Source organism: Chenopodium album, chromosome 19 (genome assembly GCF_948465745.1).
Source record: "Chenopodium album chromosome 19, dcCheAlbu1.1, whole genome shotgun sequence".
NCBI lineage: Eukaryota > Viridiplantae > Streptophyta > Magnoliopsida > Caryophyllales > Amaranthaceae > Chenopodium > Chenopodium album.
Genome location: NC_137852.1, coordinates 16,501,734 through 16,514,265, shown reverse-complemented (window position 1 = coordinate 16,514,265; position 12,532 = coordinate 16,501,734).

Genomic DNA, 12,532 nt, shown 5'->3' with positions numbered 1-12,532 from the left:
TATTCTGCTCTGGAGTGAGCTTGTCTTCTTGCTCATTTGGACGTCCATACTTTGTACTGGACGTCCTCATACTCTGAGAGAGGCTTAACCCCTGGTTCATTTGGACGTCCACATACTTTGGACTGGACGTCCTCATACTCTGTGAGGAGATTATCTCCTAGCTCATTTGGACGTCCCATACTTTGGACTGGACGTCCTCATACTCTGGGAGGAGCTTATCTCCTAACTCATTTGGACGTCCACATACTTTGGACTGGACGTCCTCATACTCTGGGAGGAGCTTATCTCCTAACTACCCAGAGCGTCCATAGCACATAAAATGAACGTCCTTGCTTTTTGGTCTGGACGCTCTCATACTCTGGGAGGAGCTTATTTCCTAGCTACCCAGAGCGGCCGCAGCAGTGGGACTGGACGTCCTCCTATTTTGGTCTGGACGTTCTCATACTCTGGGAGGAGCTTATTTCCTAGCTACCTAGAGCGTCCACTGCGTTTGAAATGGATTGGGCGTCCTTGATTTCAGGCGTACTCTCTGGTTCTTTCATCATGCTGCGTACATCTGAAATCTCCCTTTGGACTAAACGTCTGGGAATTGGGCGGACGCATTTTCCTCTTTAGATATTGTTGGAGTTCTGGAGACTAAGTGTTGAAGGTGTAAATCTCTTGAATTTGTGATTCAACTCACTTTGACGTGCCGTCAATTGTCCGTCTGGATTTCCACATAGGTTAACAGAACCCTAACGTCATTCAGTCTCTTTCTTCGAGTAATTTCTCAAAAGATTACCGTTTGAATGTTTAGGCGGGAAAGGTGATTTTGCCATTTTGCCCCCATACATTCATTTTATAAATATGGGAAGTGAATTCTCATTTTCACATTTTACCCAATTGTGAATTCTAGAGAGAAGTCAGAGCATTCTAGTGAGATAAAGTGATTTCCCCCTTAATCTTCAAGAGCGTCGCCATGAGTTTGAGTTTTCCGGACGTTTTTTGAGTTTTCCGGTCAATCTTCAAGAACACCAAGAATACTTTCGAGGTTTTCAGAATGTACAAAAGTAGGCCATCTACACTTCTTTCTTTTATCCTTACATGTATTTTTTGTTTCATTTCAATTCTAGATCCATACTTGGCTTTGTCCGACTCTCCTCATGAGGTCGGCCGTTCGCCTGGGACTGAGGAGTCTAGAGTGGACGGAGAAGAGTTGTCTCCTCCTTGGAGTGAGTCTATGTCTAGTGTGTACATACTCACCCCCACTTATTCTTCTCTGTCCCCACACGCAATGGCAAGAACAATGCGTACGCGTGAGCGTCATGCAGCCAGGAACCTAGACGGTAGTCTGGTTCACCCTAGGGTCCCTTATGACTCGAGTAAATCTAGTACAATGGAGGTGGAGACTAACTCCACCACTCAGACAACAACCGCCTCCACTGGCTCCCATCATTTGGCCGTGGAGGTTACTTCTTCGTTCGAGGAGCGCCGACAAGGTCAGGGCGCCTCGTCCGCACCAGTTTCGGAACTTAGGTTCCCCCAATTCGCCAGCACGGTCATGGATGAGGCCGAGCTGGTACTCTGCCAAGACCATCCCACTCGATCTGGGGTGGACGCTGCTGGTTTGTCCGTCCCCTCTTCCTCTCAACCTCTGCTCCAACTGGGCAGAGCGGACAGACCTAGGGCGGGAATCTCAATCAGAGAACCGTCCGCTCTGCCTATTCACAACGCCCCTCCTTCGGGGAATGAGGCGGACGCTGCCAAAGATAAAGGCAAGCGTCCGTTAGTTGAGGAGGGCGTTCCTTCTTCCATGGGCGTACTCAGCTCAAGAGGCCGAAGCTCGGCCGAGGCAGCAGACCTGGATAGGGTGCTGTCTTCAGAATTCGGGAGTGCCTCTTCTCACCAAATGGAAGAAGAAGAAGTTGAGAAAGAGGCCGCAGGTGAGACGGCCGAACACAAGGCGGCGACCGGAGAGAACGTCGCCAACATCGACAACTTTAGAGACCCGTACGCCTGTACGGTGGGAGAGACGGCCCTGAAGTTCTTGGGCGACAAATTTAAGAAGTTCAAGGCATCCCTCCATCTTGGGGAGGGATTTGAGATACAACCCCCTAGGAAGTCCATTGCCGTGGTCTCCTGGGAGGAAGAGAAGCCGAGCAAAAGGGCATTTTGCGTATATAGGACCGCCCTGGATGTGGGCCTCTGCTTCCCACTTCACCCCTTCGTTCGGACTCTGCTGGATGAATATGATATTGCTCTTTTCCAACTGACGCCAAACAGTTGGTTAAACATTTTTGGACACTTGGTGACGTGCATCTGCAAAAGCTTTAAGCCAGATTTTGCCGTCTTATGTGAGATGCACTCACTTACAAGGCTGGAGAAGGACACGGACGGTTGGCTCATCTTGAGTTCAACCAAAGACTACATGGTGGTGGTTGACCGTGTCAGTAAATGGAGGGACTGGAAGCACCGTTTCTACCGCATTAAGACTAAAGACACGGAGTTCAACTTGCGGATGAATAAGTGCAACCCTGAGCCTATCCAACTCGGACGCGGGGATCACAAGCCCGACAAGCCACCCGTCCATCCAAGCCAAGAGTACCAACTTGAGTACTTCAGAGTGAACAGGGTCAAGCAGGGTAACAAGACTGTACGCATTCCTCGCCACTGGGTTCCTCTATCCAGTTGGCTTAGGGACTCTACTTTTATGTCTGCGTACGGCCTGTACCAGAACTTGCCCCAAGGTGGACGTCTAGATATAACTCTTTATACGCATATGAATTTCCCTTAGAAAATTATTCTAACACTTTTTCTTCTTCTTTTTGCAGCGGAGACATACGCTATGCTTGACCCAGAGCAAAAGGGTGAAGTTGAGATGTCTGAGATCGACTTGGCCAGGTACATAGCTCGTCAAAAGATGTACGAGCACGCCAAGGAGGTAAGTACTTGTCTTAATCTTTTAAGTCTTTCTTTTCTCATTGTCCGTCTTGCTGTATTGGGAGGAGCCTACTTCCTGAGTTTGCGCGGACGCATTTCGTCCGTTCAGGCATATTGGAAGGGAGCTCCTTCCCAAATTCATTCGGACGCAGAGGCGTTCTTTGCCTTGTCCCATCTTCTAACAACTTTACTTGTGTATTTAACAGTCCTCTTCCACCCCAAGGACACGAAGGAAGCAGCCGGCTTCTTCAACTCCGGATGCGAACGCATCTAAGAGGAGGAAAACGGTCGCCACCAAGACTCCTTCGAAATCAGCGGCCAAGGCAAAGTCGCAGACTGCTACAACGCAGTCCAAAGGAAAACAGCCCCGGCTGACACAAAGCGGAGTCTCCAAGTCCGCGGATCCTGGAGCTGATCAGGTTTGTGATACGTCCGTCCCGTTGGACGATGGGGGTAAGTCGTCCCCAGTAAAAACGACCGGCCCCATCTCGACTCCGCATGTCGAGGTAGTTAAAAGATCTGACTGGCTAAATGCCAGTCAGTCGGCCAGTGACGCTGCTGGCCGCCCCGAAGATGAGGGGGACGCACCACCGCCGCCCCCTCCTGTCAACCTATCTCCTCCAAGCTTCTCCACTGGTAAGTCCCTCTTCTTTACTCTTGTACCTTTTGATTTACTTTTACTTGTAAATTTTAGCTAACTATTCTTGCACGGTCGTCCGCAGATATCTCAAAGAAGTTGCAAATTAGGTTGCCCGGCCAGTCACTGACTGGCGCGGACAGAAAGGCCATGCGCGAGGCCATGGTTCGCGCGGTTCCCCAAGCGCAGCGTGACAAGCTGCGGGGAATCAATGAGGGCTTCCTCGACCCCATGCTAAACTGCAGTGCCGAGGTTCGTTCCATTTCATTACTCTTTCTTTCCAACACTTAGCAAATTTTTCTTGTCATTTGACTAAGTTTCCTTCTCTTGTCCGCAGCTCTTCCTCCGCTTGAACGCCTTCCTTGATTGGAAGGACAAAGAAAACGAGCGGCTGAAGCAGGCTTGGCTCGAGATCCGAAAGGCCGAGGATGCAGTAACTGGGACGGCTGCCGTCCAAAGGGTGCACTTCGAGACCCAAATAACCGCGTTGGCCGACAAGGTGGCGCGGCAAACAGAAGACCTGGTCAAACTGGGCAAGGCACTTCAAGAAGAGTCCTTGGCCAGGGAGGCCATGAGGGTAGAAAGGGACGAGGCCGTCCTTGAGAAGGAGAAGTGGAGGCTGGGCTTCGAGGCGTCTGAGGCCTTAAAGAGTCAGTTGAAGTTGGCCTAGACCAACCTTAAGTCTGCTTTGGACGAAGCGGACGCGCTGAGGGCAGAGGTTGAGGCCTTGAAGAAGTCTGTTTCGGACTATGCTGAGCAGCTTAAAGCTCCTAGGCCGCCCAGCGCGGAAGAAGTTGTCCGCATCGAGCAGAACGCTGAAGATCGGCTTAAGGAGTTTTTCTTTGATGCCTTTGAGCTGATGGTAGACGACGGTGAAGCCGCTTACTAAGAAGAGCGCTTAAAAAAGCGTCTAAACTACGTCTGCCTCAGAGAAGAGGCAAAGAGGGTCGGTCAGCCTCCTCTAGAGCTGGTAGTTACTTCTCCTGAGTCTGGAGAAGACGAGGAAGAAGGAGATGAGGAGGAGGAGGCGGACGGTTGTGCCTCTCCGGTCGGGGACGCCAAGGTTGCGGAGGAGCCTGCCAAGGACGATACGGCTAAATAGAGCTCAAGTCCCAGCAGCCGTCTGCTCAGCTTTCAAGCTTTTCCTTTTATCAGCTTTCCTTAGCTTTCGTTGTAATTTTTCCTTTCTGTTTTGTATTTGAAGCTGCCTATTAGAGCGGTATTGTAAACCTTTCTGGCCGCCTTTTGAGTGGCCTTATCAATGAAAATTTTGTCCGCCTTTTGAGCGGTTCTTTAATTCTGTTTCATACTTAGCAATTTTTTGCAATGTTGTTTTTTTGCAATATTTTTCGTACGTCTCAATATTATGCTCTTTCGTACGACCCTGGGGGTATGCCCCTTTATTCGGTGTTCGCCTAGTCCATTCTCTAAGAGGTTTGATTAACTTGGTAGTTTTTATGCCTTAGAGGGTATGACGGCTAGCAAGTTAATCAAATCATAGTAATGACTGCCCTTGGACTAGGTGAAGCACCGAATCAATTTAATTGGCCGTTTAGCTATCTTTGTACGAGTAGTCCATTGAAACTATCGCTCGGACGTACCCTAGAAATCCCAAGTATTATCTCAACTTAGAGATTCCTGGCTCGGCCGGGCTAAACGCCTAGGTATGGCCTTGCCCTATTTGTAAATGACACTTGCTTTTTAAACAAGTTCAGAATGCCTTGCCTCAGTCGTCCGCCTTGAATTGAAGCGGACGCATTGTTCTCTGAATTGAATTAGTTTCTTTTTTTTGTGGCCGAGTTGCTCCATTGGAAGCAATCTTGCTTCCTTTTTACTTCGGCGACTCAGTAAGACTCTGATAAGTCGTGTTGCTATGTTGGAAGCAACTTAATAAGTCATTTCACTTGGCCTTTAATCACAAATCATGATATGCAAATAAAGATAAGTAAAATAGCAAAATAGTTTAACAATGCTTGACTTTTTCATTAATTTGTCAAAATTACATTGTTGTGGCCGTATGGCTTTGATTACATGGCTCGGTTAGTAGACCTAGTTGTATATACAGCTTTTTGGCTAAGTAATTAAAAAGAAAAACTTAAACATGATATTTCTTCAGTTTGTTAGTGTTCCATGTCCATGGGATCTGTCGGCCATCAATTGCTTCAAGGCGATATGTGCCGTCTCAGGCTTCTTCCCTGATTAGGTACGGCCCCTCCCAATTTGGAGTCAACTTGCCGTCTTCATTGGCACGGCCAACAACTTCCATTTTTCTCAACACTAGATCCCCCATCTTTAGCGGCCGCTTAGACACTCGGCGGTTATATGCCCTTGTCATCCTTAAGAGATATATTTCATGCCTAAGCGCCACATTGCCCTAGCTTCTAAAAGAAAATCTAGAACGGTCTTCATGGCCTCCCAATTGGCCGATTCATCATAAAGCATTACCCGCAAAGTGGGCTCGTACATTTCAACTAGGAGTACAGCCTCAGCTCCATAGACCAAAAAGAATGGAGTCTCCCCTGTGGAACTCTTTGCTGTTGTCCGTATGGACCATAGCACATTAACCAACTCATCTGCCCATAGGTCGCCTGCCTTTTCAAGCTTGCGCTTGATTCCATTTGAAATCAACTTGTTATAGGCCTCAACTTGACCATTGGCTTGTGGTCGGCCGACTAAGGCAAAACAATGAGTTATGCCTTGGTCCCCCAACCATTCCTTGAGTTGGCGCGTCTCAAACTGAGGTCCATTGTCGAACACCATTAACTGAGGCACCCCATACCGAGTGATTATGCTTTTCCAAATGAAGGCTGACACATCCATCCATTTAATGCCCCGGACGGCCTCAGCTTCAACCCATTTAGTGAAGTAGTCTACTGCCACTAATACATATCGTCTCTGGCCGGATGCAGGAGTATACGACCCCAAAATGTCCATGCCCCATTTAGCAAAAGGAAGCGGACTACTGATGGCTGACGGTCTATTTGCTGGACGATGAATAAGGGTTGAAAACCTCTGGCACTTGTCACATTTTTTCACCATTTGCATGGCGTCCGCATTCAAGCTCGGCCAATAATATCCCAAATGTGTCGCTTTTTCAGCTAAGGCTCATCCTCCAATATGTGAGCCACAATGTCCCTGATGAAGGTCATCCAACACATCATGCCCTCTTTCAGGGGTTATGCATTTAAGATAAGGCTTCACAAAAGCTTTTTTGAATAGCTCCCCATCCTTCATCTCAAACCAGGCCGCTCTCCTCTTCATTAGCTAACTCTCTTTTGGGTCGTCCGGAAGTATTCCATCCCTCAGATAGGAAATAATTCCGTCCATCCAAGTTGAACTTCTATCTATTATCTGAACGGGCTCGGCATCAATACTCCTTTTCTCCTTTACTTCCCAAAACACTGATCTTGGAGTATCACATGATGCCGAGGAAGCCAATTTGGAGAGCGCGTCCGCTTGATGATTTTCTAAACGAGGAACTTGTCTTAGAGAGAAATTTTCTAGGCACTCAGCCTCATCCTTCACTAGCTGCATGTACTTCATCATGGACGGCTCCCTAGCTTCGAAGCCACCATTGACTTGGTGGACTATTAGCCGGGAGTCCGAGCATACTTCAACTTTGGTTCCCCCGGTCGCTTTACACATCCTTAGGCTGGCCAACAATGCTTCGTACTCAGCTTCATTGTTTGACGCTTGGAACTGAAATCTCAATGCATACTCATACTTGTCTCCTTCAGGAGATTCACATATAATACCAGCACCACACCCGGTCGCTGTTGCACTACCATCCACAAACACTTTCCAAACTTGGTCCCCGGCCGGCTGAAGGTCAGGCCGTGTCATTTCATCCAAGAAATCCGCAAAAGCTTGCCCCTTGATTGCCTTTCTTGGTTCAAACATAATGTCAAAGCCCCTGAGTTCTAAAGCCCACTTAAGCATGCGGCCACTTGCTTCTAACGTTGAGAACGGCTTCTTCAAGGGTTGGTCTGTATAGACCACAATTAAATGTGCCAAAAAGTACGACCGCAGCTTCTTTGATGCCATGTACAAGGCCAGGCCAAATTTTTCAATTGGGGGGGTACTTAAGCTCAGCATTGTGAAGTACATGGCTGATGAAATAGACTGGGACCTGGTGGCCGTCCCTCTCAGCAAGGAGGACGGCACTTAGAGAATGCTCAGAGATGGAAAGATAGATAAATAACTTCTCATTCCTGAGCGGACTGACGAGGCGAGGCAATGTATGCAAGTGACTTTTCAACTGTACGAATGCTTCCTCGGCCTCCTCTGTCCACTCGAACATGGCTTTCTTCTTAATGGTTTGAAAAAAGTAACGGCACTTATCCCCTGACCTTGACAAAAATCTTCCAAGGGCTGGTAAACAGCCGGTCAGTCTTTGTACCTCCTTAATTGTTCTTGGGGACTTCATGTCAAGGACGGCTTGAATTTTTTCAAGGTTGGCCTCAATTCCACGTTGATCAATCAAAAATCCGAGAAACTTGCCGGACTCAACACCAAATACACACTTCTTTGGGTTTAGCATCATCTTATGCCGCCTGAGTTCAGCAAACGTTTCTCGTAAGTCCTTGAGATGGTCGACCAGCTCTTTTGACTTGACAATCATATCATCAATGTACGCCTCCATGTTCCGGCCGAGCTGGTCTCTAAAGACTGTATTAACAAGCCTCTGAAAGGTAGCAGGGGCGTTCTTAAGGCCGAATGGCATAACTTTGTAACAATACAACCCATGCTCAGTCACAAACGCTGTATTTTCTTGATCTTCTTCCCACAAGGGAATTTGATGGAATCCGGAGTATGCGTCCATAAAACTCATTAGGGCGTGTCCAGCCGTAGAATCAACCAAACGGTCAATCTTAGGCAAGGGGAAGCTATCCTTAGGACACGCCTTGTTCAGGTCCGTGTAGTCCACGCACATTCTTCAAGTCCCATTCGGCTTTTTTACAAGAACTACATTGGCCACCCAATCTGGGTAGAAGCATTGCCGAATGAAACCGGTGTCCAGCAGCTTTTTCACCTCTGCTGCGGCCGCCTGATTCCTCTCTTCTCCGTGATTCCTCTTCTTCTGGCAGACAGGCTTTATCAGAGGGTTCACGGCCAACTTGTCCACGGCCAGGTCAGGACTTATCCCTGGCATTTCACCAACTTCAAATGCAAACACATCTTTGAATTCTCTTAACAGCTGAACTAACTCATCCCCAAGCAATCCCAAAGCTATAGTGCCAACACTAACTGTCCGTTCTGGGTGGTTGGAGTCAAGCACTATATCCTAGTGGCCGCCGGCCGGCTGGGGTCTCAACTCATCTGGCCGGCCGACAGTCATTAATTGTTAGGCTTCTTCTGCCCTGGCCGCCTTACGCTTCTGGCCGACCTGGTATGCTGGGAGTGAGGTTCCTTCCTCCTTTGGCTCGGACAGTCTTGGGCCGCGCGCTGTTGGCTTCACAGCCAGCTGATTACATTCCTTAGCCATTTGCTGACTTCCTTGAATTGTTCCAATCTTACCGTCCGATCTTTCAAACTTCAACAACATTAAGTGAGGCACTATGACCGCCTTGGCTGCATTTAGAGTGGGGCGGCCAAGAATGACATTGTACCCTGTCAACTCTTTGACAACTAGGAAACGGACAACAATGTCTCTCCCTTCTCCCTTCTGCCCGAAACGGATTGGAAGATCTATCCGTCCGACGGGATGAATGACATTCCCCCCAAATCCTACTAAGGGGTGAGTGATGTCCTGGAGAGCATCTTCTGGGAAGCTTAAATTCCTTAGGGCGGACAGGCTGATGATGTCAGCCGAACTGCCCGTATCAATCAATATTCGTCCCACCTTCAAATTTGCTATCTTCATGACAAAGACCATAGGATCATTGTGCAAAGCCCTGACTTCCCCACGGTCAGCCTTACTTATGATCATTTCAGGAAAAGGCTCGGCCTTAACGGCGTCCGTTTGCATCACATTTGACAAATTTCGAGCGTCCTGCTTGATTCCTTTCATGGTAGGGCCGCCTGAAGCAAAGCTTCCTTATATCACGACCACAAAACCTGAATCAGTGCTAATCCCATCAACCTCTTTGTCATTTTTCTTATCATTTTGTTGCTTTTTCTCGGACTTGTTGTCTGTCCGTTTGTAGGTGAACTTGGACTTGGTCACATAGGGTTTCAACAGACCCTTGTCGGCCAACTTGTCCAACAGCCTCTTCATATTGATACAATCATTCGTGTCATGACCCACATCCTTGTGGTAATGACAATACTTGTTCTTGTTTCTGTATTGGGTCGAGCCTCTCAAAGGCTGAGGCTTCTCAAACTCAAACTTGTCTTTTATCTCCATCAAAATGGAGTAGCCATCCTTGTTGAACTCATACTGAGGCTCGTACATCTTGCTTATCTTGGACTTGGGTTGCTTGTCATCAGCTACCCAGATTTCTTTTCTTTTGTTTCCTTCTTTCTTTCGGCCGGCCGAGTCTTGCTGAGAAGATTGCTTCTTGTCAGCCCCCTTGGCCGGCTGTTCCGATTTGGTGAGCGAACAAAAGTCTGCGGCCTCAATATAGGCTTCGGCTTCCCGCAATACACCTGCGTACGACCGAATCTTTTTTCTTACCAAATCAAACTTAAAACCATTATGCCTTAATCCCCGGAGAAATTTTGAATATGCCATTTTGTCCAGGAGATTATGAATTTGGGCTTTTTCTTGGTTAAATCTTTGGACGTACGAACGTAATCCTTCATTCTTTCCTTGGACAATTGTTGCCAAGTTGAGACTTGTCTTTCTTGGTGGGATGTTGCATGAGAAATTTCCCACAAACAACAAACTGAGGGTAGTAAAGCAATTTATGCATCCGGCCGGAAGGCTGTTAAACCAATCCTAGGCCACTCCCTTAAGAGTGGTCGGGAAGCATCTGCACCATGTAGCATCATCTACACTTTGCAAGTACATCAAATTCCTGTACGAGGTAATATGTTCCTCTGGGTTGCCCGTACCATCATAGGCACCCACTAGTACACTCTTCACTTTTGCTGGTTGAGGGGACGTTAGTATGTCTTGCGAAAATGGAGGCGGCTTATCTCTCAAATTCAACAAATGCATCTGCCAGTCGATGGGCTGAGGCTGCGCGGACGTTCCAGCCAGGTAGGGAGCCTGGCCGAACACCTGGTCGTACGGCCCATACTGCCCAAAGACCTGGGGAGTTGGCTGTATCACCCCATTGAGAACTTGAGGGGGCTGATATTGTGATGGATGAACTGGAATGGGAGTAACAGTGTGAGCGGCTTGGCTTCTGCTGGAGACGGCCGTGTTGGTATACTGAGAGAAAGATTGGTTGGAGACTTCATCCGGCATGGTTGGGGTAGAGGCCGTGTTAGAATATGCGGCCCTCTCCCTTTGGTTGTGCCGAATGTAATCCCTTGCGTCCTTGAAACGCTGTAACGGCTCAGTATCAACTCTTTTTGGCTGTCTGCCCCTCCCCCCAGCCGACTATGTTTTCACCAATAGACTAGAGAGATTGGTCCGTGGGACTCGGGGAGATCTTCCATGCGGACGACGAAATGGAGTATTACCAGCATCAGTTGCATTGGTCTTGTTGTGTGTTTTCTTGGAAGTACCTCATCCCCCTTTTTGTTGGTTGGAGGCCAATTCTTGGCGAAGCTTAGTCAGCTCGGCCATTAGGGTAGCTAGGGTAACAGGAGGTTATTCGGCCTCCTGAAATGAGGCAGTCAAAGGATTGCTAGAATGTATGGTTGTATGTAAGTCCTCTACATATCCGTCCTCGCCTTGACGAGGACCAGTGTTAGGTGTCTGACCATCTATTGCCATAACGGACGAGTATCCCCACAGGCGGCGCCAAATGTTTCGGGGTTTTTTGTGAACTCCTCGGATACTGGTCGCGTTCTCCTGACAATGAGACTTGGACACCTGGAAAACAACGAATATTCCGTTTCGCCTCCGACGATCAAGTTAGAGATCGGAAATCGGAAAAGCTAGAGGGAGAAAGTAGAGAGAAGTTGGAGCTCTTTAATGCTCTATTTTTATGTTATGTCACAATCCCCCCTCCCATCATAAATGATTGGGGTATTTATAGGGGTGGGAACATGTGCCCCTCTAGGGTTTGTACCCTAGAATTTCGTGACGTGATTGACTGCGCAATCAGGGGTCGCCACGTGTCATAGGGGCGCCGTTTTACGGCTTTTAAGGTTTTCTCGGGATTTGGGCCTGATGTAATTAAGGCCTTTTTCTCTTTCTGATGTTGTATTATGTACTAAAGACAGCTGACACGTGTCACCCTATCAGGAGGACACATGTCGCCCTCTCATAGGGCCACGTGTCGCCTTCTTATTGGGCCACGTGTTAGTACGAGATTGGGCCACGTACTTGGGGTAGTTTTACCCTAAACAGAGCTTGCTCACCAATGTTGTTGAAGCCACATTAGTGCAAGAGCCACTATCGATGATAAGATTACAAACCCGATCCTTGATGGTGCATCGAGTTTGGAAGATGTTTTCCCTTTGCTCTTCCACTAAAGGGGTGGAAATGGAGTGAAGTGCTCTCCTCACAACAAGGATTTGACCCTCATCAGCGTCAACTACAATTTCATCCTCCTCATCATATATAGGGTCACCAAAATCTCTCTTGTCATCTTCGTACTCATCATCATCCATTTCACGAATCATCACAGCTCTACTATTTAGACACTCATTAGCAAAATGTCCATAGCCTCTACACTTGTAGCAAGTCTTTCGATTTCCCATCTTGTTGTGATCATATTTGCTAGGAAAATGCATGGGAGCCTTGCCTTTGTCATCCTTGACAATGGGATTGCTTGTCTCACCCTTTGGAGCAAAAGAATTCTTGAAGGTAGGCTTAGGATACCCACTAGCACTACTCACCTTGTCATACTTCTCAAACTTTAAAGCCACTTGCACCACTTAATCAAAACTTCCATGGGCATGCACATCAACCTTTTG